We start from the raw sequence: 18,209 nt of genomic DNA on the forward strand, positions 1-18,209 counted from the left end.
TGATGTGTTATATTCTTTAGAATGTTTGTGATTCCTACAGGACCCTGATCCCAGGGTCACAAAACCATATATAATAATGTAAGTGGAGCAACAGCTCACATGTTTACTAATTCCCATGGGCTGCCTACTTTGACTCTTTGGTTTTTATATTTCTCCTAACATTGACTTCTATTGCGTGTATTCAAAATGTCTTCGCACTCTTAGCTTAAGCAAATATGACCATCCTTTCACACCAGAAGTAGGTGGCTCTGTTGCCATCAGACACAGGTCTTAGTGCTTTGGTCCTGTGACTCCAGGATAAATTAACATGAGGGAATTATTCTCTCAAATATAGTAAGTTCTTAGTTTCAAGAAGAGACTGACTACACACAAACTTGGTCAACCTCTAAGACAGTCATTCTCAATTATTCTGCTCAAGAGTTGGATGTGTCTCCATCAACCTTGCGGGGAGAAAGTCAGCCTTAACCTCTCTATTACACCTTCTCTCCTCTGTGAATGTTCTGGCTTGTGGTTTGGACGGTACTTTAACAGCTGGTGGGAATTTTAGCAAGAACCTCGAAGGCCCTGCTGGAGTACTGCTCTTTTCTATGCCTCTCGCTACTAACAAGTTTCATTAAAATCTAAATATAATCTACTTAAAGATATGGCATCTGCTTTTGCTTTATTCTGCAAGGGAAAAATCCTTAGTTCTACATGTTTTGTTATAGGTAGCAGCTATGGGAAGACTGAACCACACAAATCAAACTTAGTTCTGGGTGACAGAGAACAATTGTGCAGTCTGCACTGGATGGTCCACTATTACACAGATCTCTGTGTCAGCAAATTAGGAAGAGCACTACCTAGAGCTTTAGATATACCTTTACGTCCCTCAGCTTTTATTTCGAAACATTACAGTCCTACAGAAAGTTCTTAAGAAGAGTATAATGAACACCCATATAAACTTTATCTAGTTTCCCTAATTATTAATATTTTATCACATTTGCTTTCCCTGTCAGTGTATGTATGTATTTGTTTATATATGTAAATTAAATAAATATATACATTTTTATATATACACACATATATATGCACATTATTCTTATTGTTATTACTATTTTGTTGACACATTACACCTAAGAGTAAAAACATTCTCTTACATAACCATAAGAATGAAAATTTAAGGGGCTTCTGGGTGGCTCAATCTGTTAAGCATCTGACTTCAGCTCAAGTCCTGGTCTCAGGGTCCTGGGACCTTGCCCCATGGTGGGCTCTGTGCTCATCAGGGAGTCTCTTCTCCCTCTGCCCCTCTCCCCTGTTCATGTGTGTGCGTTCTCTCTCTCTGGCAAAAAATGAAATAAAAATCTAAAAAAAAAAAAAAAGAAAATTTAACATTGATACAATACCATTATGTATCACATAGGTCAAATTCCCCCAATTATCTCAATAATCTGTTTTAATCTAAATTAGTTCCCAGTCTTTCTCTTGCTTTTAGGACACCTACGAGCATGTTTTGTTGTTGATAATGTTTTGTTTTACAGAATGTTTCTCAATTTGGATCACTTTGATTACTTTCTCATAATTGGATTCAAGTTAAACTGGGAGTTGGAGAGGTAGGGCAGAAATACTTCAGAGATGACATTGTGTACATCAAATAAGGAGCCTCATGATGTCAGTTTTGTACTTCATGGGTGTTACTAAGTGTGGTCTCTTGGTGAAGGTGATATTCACCAGATTTCTGCATTATGAAAAGTACATTTTCCCTTTGTGGTTCATCTATGGGATGAAATTGTTTGAATATCCTATTTCCTAATGTTCTTTTTACCCAGTGATTTTAGTATCCCCTGATAATTTTTGACTAAATAGTTGTAATTACAATGGGTTATAAAATGATAATTTCCTATTCTATTATAACTGCTACATTTATAATTGGCATTTCTTCCCAAGAAAGGCTTTCCCTTCTCCCCTTCTCCCTAAGTTTATTTCCTAATCTGTATGAGTTCACAGATACTTTAAAAATTCAATGTGTTCAGTCAATTCCTGTCATTGTTCTCATTTTGATGCATGGATTATTCCAAAGTCAGCCGGAGGGAACCCCTTCAAGCTGGTCGATAAGTTTTTGATGAAGACTCTGTACTCATGGTCTGATTTTTGGACAATTACATTTAAAAGCGAAAGGAATAGAGGGAGCTGAAACCCATCAGCCCAGCGATAAACATTCCACACACATCGTTTGACTAATTCTTACAAAAACCTACAAAGTAAGCAATACCTGTATTTTACTGAGATATTTTAAAGTTCTGTAATTAATATAAAAGTACGATACATAGATATTACAGTACCCATGCACATTCAGGATAGAACCCAAGAATATCAACAGGTAAATAAATGGAAGTTCATAATGGAGCCAGCACTAACATCTCCTTTATACACACCTGATAAAAATATTTTTGCTCTTAGGTATGTGTTTGTCTGTGTGTATTTGCCCAGTTCTTCAGTGATGTTAATCCAGAATCACATAGCACATTGTGGATAGTTAAATACACATAATCCAATGCTTAGCTAGCTTTATGGAATACAAGCTCTCAACTACTTCCCCTCAACTAACTTGTGGGGTTCACAGATGCTCTCCATTTCCTTGCAAACTGAATTTTCTGTTATGCACAACATGCTGAGCACTTGAGGGCAGTAACTACTCTCCAATGTACCCAAGGATTTCTGCTCCCACTCTGTTGTCTTTTGCTACCCAAAAGTCAGTAGTGTTTTTTCCCAAACATGTTTGGGTTAATTAGACTTGTGATTGTAGTATTTTAATTAATTAAATTAAGCATATTTCAATTAAATATGAAAATTGACAAACAAAGAGAGCAGAGAAGAGAGTCGTTGTTATTCAGAAAATGAAATTGAATGCTTGGGACTCGACAGTTCCAAGTCACTTTTTTAAATAAATGACTACTACCATAGTTGTATGTAAAAGATTGCAACAGGAATTAGGAAAGTCCTATCACGTTCTAGATTTAGGTTGCCTTAGAAATGCTACCTTTGCCTTAAATTAACTGAAACTAGAAATAGATGCATTATGGATATGATTTATGCAAGAAAGTCTCCAAAATAAAAATCTACACTTGAGGGGCAGGGGCGAAGACCTTGGCTCTACAGCAAAACATCGTCAAATGAGGAATCATGCATGCTTTATTATTGTGTTTTTTAGGCTTCCAGACTTTAACCAAATTTTTGGATTAATCAATCCATTACTGCTTTCGGTCTTATCAAATAAGTTTCTACTGTAAAGTTCTCATTCTACAATGGTTTCAGTCAATCTTATTTAAGGTTTCTCTGTCTTTAAAAAGTCTCAAGGTGAAGAAGCATTTTAGGTACCATTAAAAATCTGTATTTGGTTGGGGCACCTGTCTGGCTCAGTTGGAACAGTATGCAACTCTTGATCTCAAGGTTGTGAGTTCAAGCACCATGTTGGGTGTAGAGATTACTTAAATGAAAAAAAAAAAAAAAAAGAAAAAGAAATAAATCTGTACTTAAACTACAGGGACCCAAATGACCACAGCAGCTTAGCCTCTGAAGCCCAGAATGGATCCCCCAGTAAGAAGGTGTCTAAACAACATTCATGTCTGTTGAACATAACCAAGCAGAAAACATCCTGGGAGTTTATATACTCATCTGTATATCACATTACATGTTGTGTATTATTTATAGGTTAAAGTTTCTACAAATGTCTGTCTTTCAGGAATGGCTCTCACTTCTGAATCTCCCTAAACCCCTAACACTGTTCCTGCTTTTCCTAAATTAGATCTTAAAAAAATAAAATTAGCTGAGAAGATATTATATAATAGTCCAGCATTCAAAGGCAGTATTGGAAATGGCCTATCTACTGGGGGCACCATTGTTAGCCCTTTACTATTCTGATACGAGGTAAAGAATTTTTTTTTTAAAGATTTTATTTATTTATTTGTCAGAGACAGGAGTGAGAGTGAGCACAAGCAGACAGAGTGGGAGGCAGAGGCAGAGGGAGAAGCAGGCTCCCAGCTGAGCAAGGAGCCCGATGCGGGACTCGATCCCAGGACGCTCGGATCATGACCTGAGCTGGAGGCAGCCGCTTAACCAGCTGAGCCACCCAGGCGTCCCATGAGGTAAAGATTTTATATGGCTTCTGGATTTGAGTGCTACTTTACTACCAACCTAGAGCAGGGTAAAACTGCCGCTCTTCATGTAGGAGGCACTTAACTTGTATTTATGGAAGATGATGTTTCTTTCTGTTGCTTCTGAAAATATTCAGGAGTTCAAATGACATCAAGTGGCCAGCACACAGCGGCCACGATCAGCAGCTACACGTTTCCAGGGTTGGGGGAGGGACACACCCAAAGGACTCCTACTGTGCTCTGCCCTCCAAGTATGTCTGTAGTACAGAACCAATCTCTCCCCCAGGAGCTGGAGAAAGGAGCCTCACCCTTTCAGCAGGAGAAAGAGACTGAGTACAAAAGCATGGGCATCGGAGCATAAACAGAGCAATGTCGTGTCACATCATATCACAGTGATTTGGATAGAGCCCCACTGCTGACTGAATGACTGAATCTAGTCCAGACTCCTCGGGTTGACATCCCACCTTTCTGCCCTTACTGCCTCTACTCCCAGGTGCATATACACACTACAGCAAAACAGGAAACTCTCTTCTCAAATGGGCCCTGTCTTAACCTGAATTGCTTTTCCCACCCCATTCAAACCAATCTATTTCTGCCTACTGAAATCTTCAAGGAAATGCCACCTTTCCTTGAAGACTTCCTTGATTTCTCTATCTCATGGTTATCTGTCTCTCCTTCGAGCCTTTAGGTTATTTGACATATTTTGCCTCGTTGTATTATCATTTTTGACTGCACCTCCTATGCTCCTTGTAAGAACACATTAGGTTTTACTCAGTTTGCATTTTCAGCCCTTGGCCAGTTGGAGCCTTGGACATAGAATGTGTTTAACCTCTAAATAAATGTTTGATAGCCACTCTGTGGGTTGAATTGTATAAGTTCTTAACTCGACAACCAAGTAGCGCAATGCTGGAAAAGTTTAAGAAATATTTTTAGGAGGTAAAAGGAATCTAGATTTGGAATAAAAATATTCTACTCCAAACCATGAAATCATCTGAGCTGAAAAATAATGCTTAAAATTCAGATAGAAAATTTGACTTCCAGAGATGTTCCTATACATATGCTATAAATAGATTGTGTTTATTCCAAGGCAATTTTATTTATTGAACACGGGGGAAAATATTACCTCTCTTCTATTTTTTTTGACACTCTTAAATTCTTGTCTTCACTATTTTTTTTACCAGTTTATTAATTTAATTCTTAATATACCGATCATCTTAAAAATGATTTAAGACTGTCCACCTTTTTTACATTGAGTGGTCAAATATACAACCCTAAAGACTGATATTTCAAATAGATATAGGAAATTACTTCTTATATGCAAGTCATCTCTATAATTCATTATTGATACATTCTATAATGATACATTTATTTTCTCCTTGCCTTTCTGCCACAGAGTTGGGTGGCAGGCAGCTGAACAAGCACTGAAGAACTTTTCCTATTACCTTTATTCTGGTGTTCAGGGTAGATTGTGACATTGACAGCATTATGAATCACTCAGCATCCTCCCCTGCCCTTTATTTTCTCTAGTACTTTGTTCTCTTGGGGATGAGGGGCATTTCAAGGTGGGTTTAGTGCATTAAATATGTGTGTGGTCTGACTACAGTACCAGAATGGTATACACTAATGATCTCATTCCAGATTCTAGCTTCATGTTCATCTCTGTGTGTGTGTGCAAGGCACTCAGCTAGATCACCATCAGCCAGACACACTTCCAATTCCACTCATCTTGCTTATTTGCTGAAGGTTTTCCCCACGTGCCATCCACACCACTGTATTTCTTAGATTTGGGGCAAGTTCCCTTACATGTGTGCAGATGAAATGCATCTGTACTTGAATATATAATTTATGCTTTGGAAAGGTGACAAGAAAATAAGGAAAGGAGGGAAAAGACTATATTTATTCATTTTGCATATAAAATGCAAGTACAGAGCATATAAAAGTGAAATGTATGGTTTTAAACTACAAAAGAGAAAAAGAACAATATCCTCCTGGCTTTGGCATGATGACAAGGCTTCAGTGCTTAAATGTAAAATTGCCAGTCTTGAATGATAGCAGAAAACAGCTTAATTACCTCTGCCCAAAATGCTGGCCCCACAATGATCTATATAAGATCATGTTCTGGCGAAACTCAAATCCTTATAGACAAATGACTAGAGGTTCTGAAATGATACATAAGAGATGATCAGTATTTCTTTGGCCAAGTGCCCCTTTCATATAAATACGGGAATTTAAGTCTTAAATCCCTCTATTGTGTCATTTCGGGGTTTGCAGAGCTCTCCAATGAGAGAGAAGCCTTTGCACTTGCTATTCCTTCTGCATTGAAGTCTCTTCCTGCAGACATGCACAAGGTTTGTTCTCTCATCTCTTTCAGTGGGAGATTATGTTACATATGGAAAGGTGGTCACCCAATTGCAAAGATTGTATCTATGTTCCTTCCTTGTTGTGTTTTCTCAATATAGCACTTATCACTACTTGAATGATTAGACATTTTTCTCTATAGACAGTCTCCCTCCACCACTTGAAGGGCAAGAATTTTTGACAATTGTAATATTGTATCCCCAGCCCCAAGAAGATACCTGGCATATGGTAAGAACGCAATAAATATTTGCTAGGTGAAAATGAGTAAATGTAGTCTTTTCCCCCTTTCCTTATTTTCTTGTCACCTTTCTAAAACATAAATCCAATCATGTAACTCCTATGCTTATTAATTTTCAATAGCTCCTCATTAATTACAGAATACAATTCAAATGCCTTTCCTTGGCACACAGAATTCCAACCCAGCTCTCCAATTTTTCCTCTTAGCCCTTAACCATTTAATATTGCCCAAATCTGCCTTGATCCTCACCTCACTACACTTTGGTGCACACTGTTCTTTTCACCTACAATGCCTCCCCCACCTTCCTATCTGGATATCTCCTGATCATCCAGCAGGATCCAGCTGAAGTTGGAGCTCCACTAGGAAATTTTCCTCATCTATTTCAGGCAGAATCAACCTGTCCCTTATCTGGTTTCCTACGTTTATTATAGCACCAATGACATGGGGTTACAGTTATTTATACATCAATGTTCTTCCACTGAACTGTGATATTAGCCTTTGTCTTCTTTAGTCTCAATCATAATAAGATTATATATGTAAAGCTTCCCAGACTAGTTAAAATGCAGTTGATGCATAACCTCCCTTCATTTCTTTCTTCTTGACTATGCATCAAAACTGAGTCTGCTTAACATGACATATAAAGTCCTCAAGAACTGGAAACATCAGGGTGCCTGGGTGGCTCAGTAGATTAAGCCTCTGCCTTCGGCTCAGGTCGTGATCTCAGGGTCCTGGGATCGAGCCCCACATCAGGCTCTGCTCAGTGGGGAGCCTGCTTCCCTCTCTCTCTCTCTGCCTGCCTCTCTGCCTACTTGTGATCTCTCTCTCTCTGTCAAATAAATAAATAAAATCTTAAAAAAAAAAAAAAGAACTGGAGACATTGTCTAATACCTTTGAATTTTAGTGAGTTCTAAAAAGACTGACAGTTTACAAGATTTTTGAATGGAATAATGGATGGATGCATGGATAGCTGGATTAATGGATAAACAAATGGATGGATAAATGAATAGATGCATAGACAGACAGGCTAAACTTCCAATCCTTTCTAAGACCCACTTATTTATTTGTTTATTTATTTATTTTTGTGATACTACTTTCCCTCATAACTATTTCATTACCATTCTTTCTTCTATGTACAATTATCCCTTCATGTGCCTGATAGTTAGGGATATAAATTATTAATTGCAATCTGAAATGATTTTGGAAGCCTAAAGTTTATGTATAAAAAAGGGCGGGGGGAGGGTTTATCTGAGGCCAGGCTGAAAACCTGGACAAAAAAATTACTTTGTCCTGTGCACAAAGCAACAGCTCCCAATTTTTCAACTTCTTCTTTTTTTTTAAGATTTTATTTATTTATTTGACAGACAGAGATTACATGTAGGCAGAGAGGCAGACAGAGAGAGAAGGAAGCAGGCTCCCCACCAAGCAGAGAGCCTGATGTGGGGCTCGATCCCAGGACCCTGGGATCATGACCCGAGCTGAAGGCAGAGGCTTAACCCACTGAACCACCCAGGTGCCCCCCAATTTTTCAACTTCTTAATGTATTATTCAGTCTTTGGGGGATAAACATGGAGCAAAGAAAGTCTGAGTTGAATGCACTGGAAATTGTTTCATACTTGATTCCATAAAAGGATTAAAAGGACTTGACATAGAATAGAGTGATTTTATCAAGGCAGAGGACACTGTGGGAAAATAGGTCATGGAATGTAGCTGAATACACAGGGACTGCCATAAATCACGTTAGCAATCAACACAACCTGGGTTCTATGCCCACCAGTAGTGGCCTGTATTTGAAAGAAAAGTATAAATCCTTCACCCAACACTAAGTTTTGCAATTCTAAGGTGTAAAAATCTTTACTTCTTAAGCCCATCCAGGTATCAGAATATGACCAAAAAATAGCCCTATTTTGCTTTAGTTATAAAATACATAGGATAGGAAAAGCAATAGCATCCATGGTGCAGGATCAAGTGACAACAGCCTTTGGTACCAGTGGTTTCCACATGTGAGACTTGTAGCCCTGTGCTTCCTACACCTCCTTTATTCTGAAAATCTCATCTATCATTACTTGACTCACCCAAGCCAGTTCCTGGCCGACTCCTATTGTAACATCTTCAACACTGAAATCACTCTTCCTAACCACAGAGTTCTATCTCTCTTCTACCATCCCTTTCCTCCTGCTGAGCGCATCCTCTTCAGGACCTCTGGAACTTTGCCTTGGAAATACATGAAGATATTTGTGGCAAAGAATGGCAGTTTTACTCCAATAATTCATCCTCCTTTCTCAGGATAATAGAAGCCCCAACTTTTATCAGGGCACATCATTGCTCACGTTAAAGGTCACCATTTCTTTATTTTATTTTTTGAAAGATTTTATCTATTTGACAGAGAAAGAGAGAGATCACAAGCAGAGGGAGCAGCAAAGGGAGAGGGAGAAGCAAGCTCTCCCCTGAGCAGGGAGCCGGATGTGGGGCTCAATCTCAGGACCTTAGGATCAAGATCTGAGCTGAAGGCAGACAGACGCTTAACCCACTGAGCCACCCAGGTGTCCCTACCTTTTCTTTAAAAAAAAAAAAAAAAAGGCTATCTTTTCTTGCTTTCCTTGCAATGAGATGTGACCTTGTGACTAAGTGCTGGCCAGTAAGATGGGAGTAGAAGTGACATGTGCAATCTCTAGGTTTTTCCTTAAAAGGAGAGTGTACCCTCTTAGTAACTAGAATAGGGACATAGTTGTGAGTTGTTCTGTACTATGTGCATGACAGCAAAGAACAAGATAAAAGGACCCTGGATCTCTGACAACTTTTCAGAGCAAAGATGCCCATAAGCTCAGTCTATAATATAAAATAAAAATAACTTTTATTGTATTTAACCCATGGTTATTTGGGATCTCTATCACAGCAGTCAAACTTAGAGCCCAACTTGTACAGTCCTTCACAAAGTGAACTGTCATCCACCAAACACAATCTTCCATCTTTGTTTTATAAGTTTTTCCATAACTATTGGTGGCTCTCAACTGTGGTTATATATTATAATCACCTGGGACATTTAAAAGACTCTTGACGTCTAGGGCTTACTTCAGATAAATGACATCATTTTCTGGAAAGACTCAAATGTCCGTATTTTTTGAGGTTCCCACAGTGATTGTAATGTACAATCAAGGTTTAAATAGTTTAGATGATCTCTTGGGTATCTTGAGAAGGAAACTGGTATCTTTGAAGTTAAAAGAAGGAAAGGAGGTAGCAGAAAGTAGAAAGAGAAGAATTATGACTCTTCATATCTTTTGCTTAAAAACTTGATAGAAATATCCATTTTTTTGCTTGAAGTCTTGTAAATACTCAGTTTACCACAGAAGCCATATTTGAATATAAGTAGTAAATACATTCTAAAGAAGCGTTTTGATGAATCTCTTACTTACTAATCTTGATTTTTTTTTCCATGACTCTGACTTCTTTCGCAAGTCATATAGAACTGAATCACAAATTAACAACTTGTAGGAAACTACAGAGAAAAAACAGGGGCCACTGGGGAGGACCAATCATAAAATACTCCACTGTCTAAAAAAAGTAAAGTTTACCTCAAGGAATGACTTAGGTACTTGGAAGAATTTTTCATTCGATGTTTAAAATACACAGACCACTCACTATATTAGACCCCTGAAACTATATAAATATAATACTGCACGTTAACTATACTGAAATTAAAATTAAAAATTTCATAAAAAATAAAAATAAATTTAAAAAACAGACAGGTCACCACTTAGTAAGACAACAGTCCTGAGGCCTGAGAGATCAATCAGAGAGAGGTAGGGGGAGAGAAAGACTGAAAGAGAAAGAAGAGAAGAGGGATGGTGAGCAGAAAGATATTGGGAAAGATGGGGTGGAAGGGAGAGAGAAAGAGATAGAGTGGTAGAGAGATAGACGATGATAGCTCTTGAGGGGCCATTAAGGTTCAATTCCCTCGCCGCACACCTCTCCCTCCATTCACTCAGCTCCTATAAATGACTTTTCTGATTTACAGGGCAGGGGAGGGGTTATTAATTTCCTGTATATTATTCCATTACTTACTAATATCTGAAACCAGACTGAGAGATGGTGTAAGCTAAAAGGGAAGAGAGGGTGGGGAATAAGTTTAATTGTTTGAATTATTCTTTTGGATTTTTTTTTTTTTTTTTTTTTTTTTTTTTTTTTTGGCCAGTGGGGCTCATTTTATCTGATATCTAGGATGACAAAAATACTCTTGTAATTTACTTAAACTGTGAAGGAGGAAAAAGCAAGATTTCTTATTTTAAGTGCCAAAGAAATAAGCCCGAGGACTTGATCACTTTTTAAAATTTAGTAGGGATCCAAAGTCTGAATTAATACACATTGTCATCACCTTTCTAGGCTGTCCTTGGCTAATGTTCCTTTTGAAAACTAATGTTCCTTCTAAGAGGATTTTTTTTTTAAGATTTTATTTATTTATCTGACAGAGAGAGAGAGAGAGATCACACGTAAGCAGGCAGAGAGATGGAGGGAAGCAGGCTCCCCGCTGAGCAGAGAGCCCCATGTGGGGCTGGATCCCAGGACCCTGAGCCAAAGGCAGAGGCTTAACCCACTGAGCCCCCCAGATGCCCCTATAAAAGGATATTCAGTGGGATCATGAAATAGTGTGCCTCTGGCTAGATCTAGTGGGGGTTGAAAAGATGGCACTTACAAAAAGCAATTTGTTACAACTTAGACCTAGCTTTAATGAAACTGAGAATGATGTAAAGTCAGCTATCAGTAAGATATAACATGGAAAGAGGGCAAATTGCAATAGCTCTCATTTGAGTTAGCAAGCAGGAGTTGGTTCTTAAGAGTTTCTGTTTATATTATCAAAGCCCGTCCTCAGTTAAGAAACTAATTTTTAAGTGGCTTAAGAGAAAAAGCAGATAACTTGACAAGAGCTATGTATCTTGTGATTAATCACAGAATTCATACTTGGATGGAAAAGAACTTGTTGGCTAAAACATTAAAATAATCATTTCAGAGGATCAGTACTTCACAAGAGAGAAAGCAACCACTGAGTCATAGATTCGATGTGCTTCAGAGGGGATAGAGGCAATTGGCTTTTAATTTGACATTTTTTGCTATAATATATAATATTGTATTTGCTGACCTTCTGGCCTTTCTTTACCAGAACCTTACAATTCAGTCTACGGTTTTCAGAATCTCTCTTCTAAAAGACAAGGATGATCCTTCCTTTGTACATGGTCTAGCTCATGAACTAGTTGTATACATACATTCAGATATCTCAGAGGGACACCGTCAGGGAGTTTTTCCCACAGTCTTTTCCCATCCTCCTTTATTCTAATTGATGAAATGCTGATTTTCTTTGGCCACGCTGTGCCTAGCCCCAGGAAATGAAACATGATCGGTCTAAGATTCTCATGGTACGTCGAGGACCTCTTTTGCTGGATATTTGTGTTCTCAGCAGCAGGGGGTGGTCATATGACCCAGTTCTGACCAATCAGATGTCAGAGGGGAATGTCCACGGGCATTCTGGGTAATATCTTGGTTTCTTGCAAAGGGGTAGGTATTTAAGGAGGTTTTCTCGGCAAGTTCCTATTCTTCCTGTCTGAAATAGGGATGTAAGGGCCTGATGTTTGGAGTTGAAATAAACGTGTTATGACTGGCTGCTTGTGAGGCGGCAGCGTGACAGAAGATGAAGATAATGCCAAAGATGCCGAACCAAGCCCGGAGATTGTTTGGCTGTTGTTATTGCTGCTGTTGTTTTCCGAACTCTAATATTGTCGAGTCACTGAATAAACTCTGGGATTGCCGACAACTAGACTCTAGTGACATAGAAATAAACAGTAAACACGCTTAACTTAAATCCGTGTTTACTGGGTCTTCTGATATTTGTAACCAAGAATATCCCAACCAATACAATTCCTTTCCTTTTAGGTGGTAAGTTTCTATTATTTTGTCATATGATTATGGAGATGATTCTCATTTAGTTTGCCTTTTTGGCTTATCAATCCAGTTTTATATAAATTTTATATAATTGGTAACCCCCTATTTCCTTCCACAAAATCCAATAATCATTACTTAAAAATATTAACTAGCTATATGGTAATATCCACCAATAACACTCACAGAATTGCAATCATTTTCCACTAGGAATTCTGAAAACTTGACAAGCATTCCTCTGAAAGGTTAGTACTTTGGCTACAATAGTACTGTTTCCATGTTGGTGAATGGACACTGTTGTGTGTTTGCTATAAAAAAAAAAAAAGTAACTTATTATTAGACTTTAAATTTTACCGAGTGCTTTCATATATTTGTTCAATTTATTCTCATAGCAACAAGGAAGATATTATTTTTAGCTTAATTTTATATATAAAGACACCAAGACTGAAAAAAACTAAGTGCACTGTTCTGCTAATTCAATTAATAATTGGAAGAACTGGAATAAACTGGAATAACTGGAAGAACGCCATAGAGAACAGTCGCTTGGACAATTCTGAGGCTCTCCACCATCAGCACAAACATTATCAGGTCTCATGATGTACTATTGGTTTGTTATATTGAACTTCATTGAACTTAAGAATAGATATATACCTGCCATACCCATATAAATTGCTAGCCTAATGTAAGTTTTGATAGAACTGGCTTAAAACAAATTTTGCAAAGCCCCTAAATGGTACAGGGTGATACAGATCTTCCTCAGCTGACAATGGAACTACATCCCAATAAACCTGTTATAAGTTGAAAACACCGTAAGTCAAGATGTACTTAATAAACCTACTGAACATCATAGCTTAGATTAGCCTACCTTAAACATGCTCAGAACACTTACATTAGCCTACAGTTGGGCAAAGCTCATTTCATTATAAAGTGTTGAATAGCTCATGTAATTTATTGAATACTATACTGAAAGTGAAAACCAGAGTGATTATATGGATACAGATGGTTGTAAGTATATTGGTTGTTTACTCTCCTGATTGCGGCTGACTGGGAGCTGTGATTCTTTGTCACTGCCCAGCATCAAGAGAGAGAAAGTATTGTATCACATGTTGCTAATCCAGGAAAAGAATAAAATTCAAAATTCAAGGTATGGTTTCTACTGAACGAATATCATCATTTTAGAGTTGAAAAAAATCATAAGTTGAATCATTGTAAGTTGGGGACCATCTATATTTAGGGGCATTCCTTCTCCTAGGACTCATATAGTAATTTTTCTTGCTGTCTATTATTATTTACATCATATTAGAATTAATATGCAAGCCCATCCAGGGCAAAAACTCTCCATTAGTAGTTTTTATCTAGCTCAGTGCCTGTCACATAATAATAATTCCATAATACCTACTAAATCAACAGTAAGTTGCTGATCTAATCATTCATGAACAGAGAAACACTTTCATCTTTTCTTTCATAAGCATATTAGTCTATTATCTTAAAAATCTACTCTGGAGGGGCATCTGGGTGGTTCAGTCAGGTAAGTGTCCAACTCTCGATTTCAGCTCAGGTCATGATCTCATGGTTATGAAATCAAGCCTTGCATTGGACTCCACTCTGGGCATGGAGCCTGCTTAAGATTCTCTCTCTTCCTATGCTCTTCCCCACCCCCACCTCACCCCTCAATAGCGTGTGCACTCTCTCTCTAAAAATAAACACACCTCAAAAATTTTTTTGCTTTGGAAATCGAAAGCTCTCAGCAGTTTCAGGAAAGAAGCCATTATAAGTAGCAATAAGGCAAAGTTTCTTCACACTTTGTCCTTCTTGAACTTGTGCGAATATCCAAAAAGGTTTTTTTTTTCCATAGTGATGGTAGTTTCTAGAAATAGCTTATCCATCTTCCATTGGGAACTGTCTTCTTTCTAATCACTTTTCTCCTCATGCTGGATTAGTTTAGAAACATCAGTGCCAGAGTTTCATCCACGCCTTTGGTTTTTAATATCATAACCACATCACCACAGAAAGTGAAGAAAAACAGCTAGATTGAGGAAAGTTATATACATCTCTTTAGGTGTCAAAGGAGTCAAATTATAGCTCAAATAATCTCAATTTTCTGTGAAAGTTAAAAAATTTTAAGTGTAAAATTCATGCTCCTGGTATTTTTTTTTAAATAAATGTCTATTTTAATGTTTTTCACAATAGAATAAATGCTTCTCTTGATAACTGCAGATACGTAAGGCTGTTTGGTAGTATTCAGAACCATCACAGCAATGGTTGTTTTCCTGATTGGTGTGTAGTCTTCAGTAATTATAAGGAATTACTTGTCTCAAACTGCTGTCAAACCAGCAGGACTGCATTTATGCATTCATCATTTTCAGGATTGTTGGTAACCTGGGCATATTTTCCCCAAATAACTTTGCCTCCTTGTGTCACAAGGCCCAACTCGCTCACGTTCACCTCAATTACAGTACCTTTGGTAATCACACCCAAAGTTGTATATAGTGGGGATGAAGGATTTTTTTTTTTATACCAAGTATTGGCAGGCAAAAGGTGGCTTTCAATTCAGGATGTGTTACATGGGCCTTTTTGAAATGTAAGCCCATTGGCCTAATGAATCTTTCATATTTAGGTGGTTTTCGAGTAAAGCCATCTCCAACAAAGCAGACTTTAGTGACCATTCTTTTCCATGCTTTCTTCTTTCTCTTTCCTGTTCGAATAACTTTTAATACTTCTTTTTCTCCCTGGGCACGAACTTTGGGTAAAGGAACTTCCCATTTTCCTGCTTTCTCTTTTCGTTTTTGTTTAATCGTATTAGAAAGTACTTTAGCTCGAGACTGTCCCTCCCTGTCCAGTAGATACGCAGGTACTGCTCCTTGTGGAGTCTTTTCATCATTCTTTTGTTTGGTGTTTCTCTTTTCATGCATCTTGATAGTCTTTTTCATCTGTATTTTCTCAGCATGGCGCTGTTTATGGTAGAGCTTAGCTTTCAGACCCATCATATTTTTTGCCTTCTTTGAACGTTCATGAGCCTCTCGACCTTCTTTCTTTCTCTTTTTCTCATGGTAATCCAAACGATAGCCATAGCGCTTCCGGTGTAACTCAGTATATTCATTTTATGGCATGGTGACGGCCGCAGAGCTGTGGGGTGCAGCTGTCGGGGCGCAAAGAAGATCTCAGTTTCCGCTCCTGGTATTTTTGAAATAGGCTTCTGTTTTCATAGAACTTAACTGCTCTAAAAGGAGGGACGCTCATAACTGGAATCCAAAATGTTTGTGAATTATCACTGTGCAAACTGAGTATGTCCCAATGGGGAAAACAACCACTTCAAGACATATTCTTCTTCTTTTTTTTTTTTTTAAGATTTTATTTATTTATTTGACAGAGAGAGATCACAAGTAGGCAGAGAAGCAGAGAGGAGGAAGCAGGCTCCCTGCTGAGCAGAGACCCCCGATGCGGGACTCGACCCCAGGACCCCAAGATCATGACCTGAGCCGAAGGCAGCGGCTTAACCCACTGAGCCACCCAGGCGCCCCTTCAAGACATATTCTTACTGGGAATTTGTTTTCTTAACAGTCTACTCAACTTTATTTTGACAATTAAATCCTCTGTAGAATTAAGGAAAGATGAAATGATCAATGAAAATTTTCAGGCACCAATAATCTAAATCAACTGAAAATATCAGTTAATTAGAAAGCCAGAAAGCCTACAGGGACTAAAATATATACCAATCCATGACTCTAGGAAGACATGGATAGCTAGAGTCACCATAATGCTAGAAAGCTATCTGTTACTATTAAGAGCAATATGCAAGAAAACTGAGGAAAATGTGTGTAATTAATTAGATATCAATCAACATTTGTATTCCCAGAGAAGAAATTCTTGAGAAAGAATAGAGCTGTGAAAATAAATGTTTCTGCTATATAATGTATGAATATCATAGGCTTCTAGCCACTTATGTACAACAATACATCAGGCTCCCACGAGGTGAATGCAGGGTGAGTTTTCGAAACCAAAACTTGCTTACTTTTTTTTTCTTCTCATGGTACCTACCATATTTTGTTTCTCTTCATTTTGAAATAGCTAGGTAGCATGCCGGCAAAGTCAAGAAGAAGCCTTCTGATTGTGAAGATAGCAAAAGAAAGGATTTTATTCAGTTTATCTACATCTCCATTTTTTTTTTTAAGATTTGTTTATTTATTTATTTGACAGACAAGAGATTACAAGTAGGTGGAGAGGCAGAGAGAGAGAGGAGAAATCAGACTCCCTGCTGAGCAGAGAGCCCAATGTGGGGCTCGATCCCAGGACTCTGGGATCATGACCTGAGCCGAGGGCCGAGGCTTTAACCCACTGAGCCACCCAGGCGCCCCTACATCTCCATCTTTATCTGTAGCAACATTTATGATGCATTTCCTTAAAGAACCAATTTAAATAAAAATATGTGAAATATATATAATTTATAACTTCATACTAGTATTGAGTAATTGCTACAGAGAAAAAAATTCAAACACCATTTGGATGGATAAGGCATAGTTTTCAATATTTTTAAGTATGTGTGTTTTAACACTAGAATTCTTTAGTTTAAATTTTTAAGGAGAACTGCAAAATATAAAACATTCAAAAGTAGTATAGTTCTAACTGAAGATGAGGAATGATCAACTGTCTTCTCCAAGGTAGTTTTAACACACCTCCAGAGACTCCAAAGTTCCCAGATAAACAGCTGAAAAATCATCCAGAAAATAGCTAGACTTGGAAGCCAGGCTCTATATCTGGCTCAATCACCAGAGCTAAAAGATTTGAAAAAATGTTCTTGCCCCTTTGGGCTTTGGTTCTCTCACAGAATGAATGATCTCTAAGAGTCCTCCCAGTGCCAGTATTTTTTTCTGATTTCTAAATATAACTATTTACATTAAGACCTTGCAAAGAAATCTATTGGGAGCAAAATATGAAGAAAGGCACCTATGATTTACATTAGCATTAAAAGCATGTTGTTCTGAAATATGATGTACTTATTTATTCTTGAAAAATACAATAAAAAACCATCCAAACCCTTAGGGCATATTTTGTGATCTACAATCATTATATTCCATCTCTAACGTAAACCATAGCACATCACTACACATCAGAAGAAATATTTGACCTCATATGTTTGCAGCTCTCAATGTCTTAAGATCTTTGAGATTACATGTGCAATATTTTCAGTCTCCCATTAGCAAGTTGGCAAGTGTCTCATTTTCACCCGGAAGTGTTGCCATTATTACCCTACATGAATAATATACAATTTGGTCAGTGGTATTTGCTTGGTTACATCACCAATATAGTTAAATACAGATTTTTATTCTAAAAAGTATACACTCACCTTAGGGCATTCTTCACAAGTTGATTTTTTGTTTCTCTGCACAGCTGTTCTATATTATGCAAGTATGTTGTGCAGTAGTTCGCATATAAATAAATGTTCAAGTACACCTGGTAAAATTAGAAATGCTGTGGGTGTTGAAGAAGTTGTAAGGGCAATGCTGAAGTGATTGCCCAGGCTGGGTAGAAGATAAATATAGTCGTAAGGAATTGGTAGG

General features: G+C 37.8%; 1 protein-coding gene and 1 pseudogene across 1 annotated transcript in view; both read right to left on the minus strand.

Annotated features, from left to right (window-relative positions):
• Positions 1 to 18,209, minus strand: part of ATG10 (autophagy related 10) — a 318,724-nt gene that overhangs the window by 288,277 nt on the left and 12,238 nt on the right. The gene's annotated exons all lie outside the window — the stretch shown is intronic.
• LOC101671945 lies at positions 14,942 to 15,761 on the minus strand (annotated as a pseudogene).

The sequence above is a fragment of the Mustela putorius genome, unplaced genomic scaffold, assembly GCF_011764305.1.
Source record: "Mustela putorius furo isolate JIRA1106 unplaced genomic scaffold, ASM1176430v1.1 tig00537350_pilon_pilon_pilon, whole genome shotgun sequence".
Classification (NCBI taxonomy): Eukaryota; Metazoa; Chordata; class Mammalia; order Carnivora; family Mustelidae; genus Mustela; species Mustela putorius.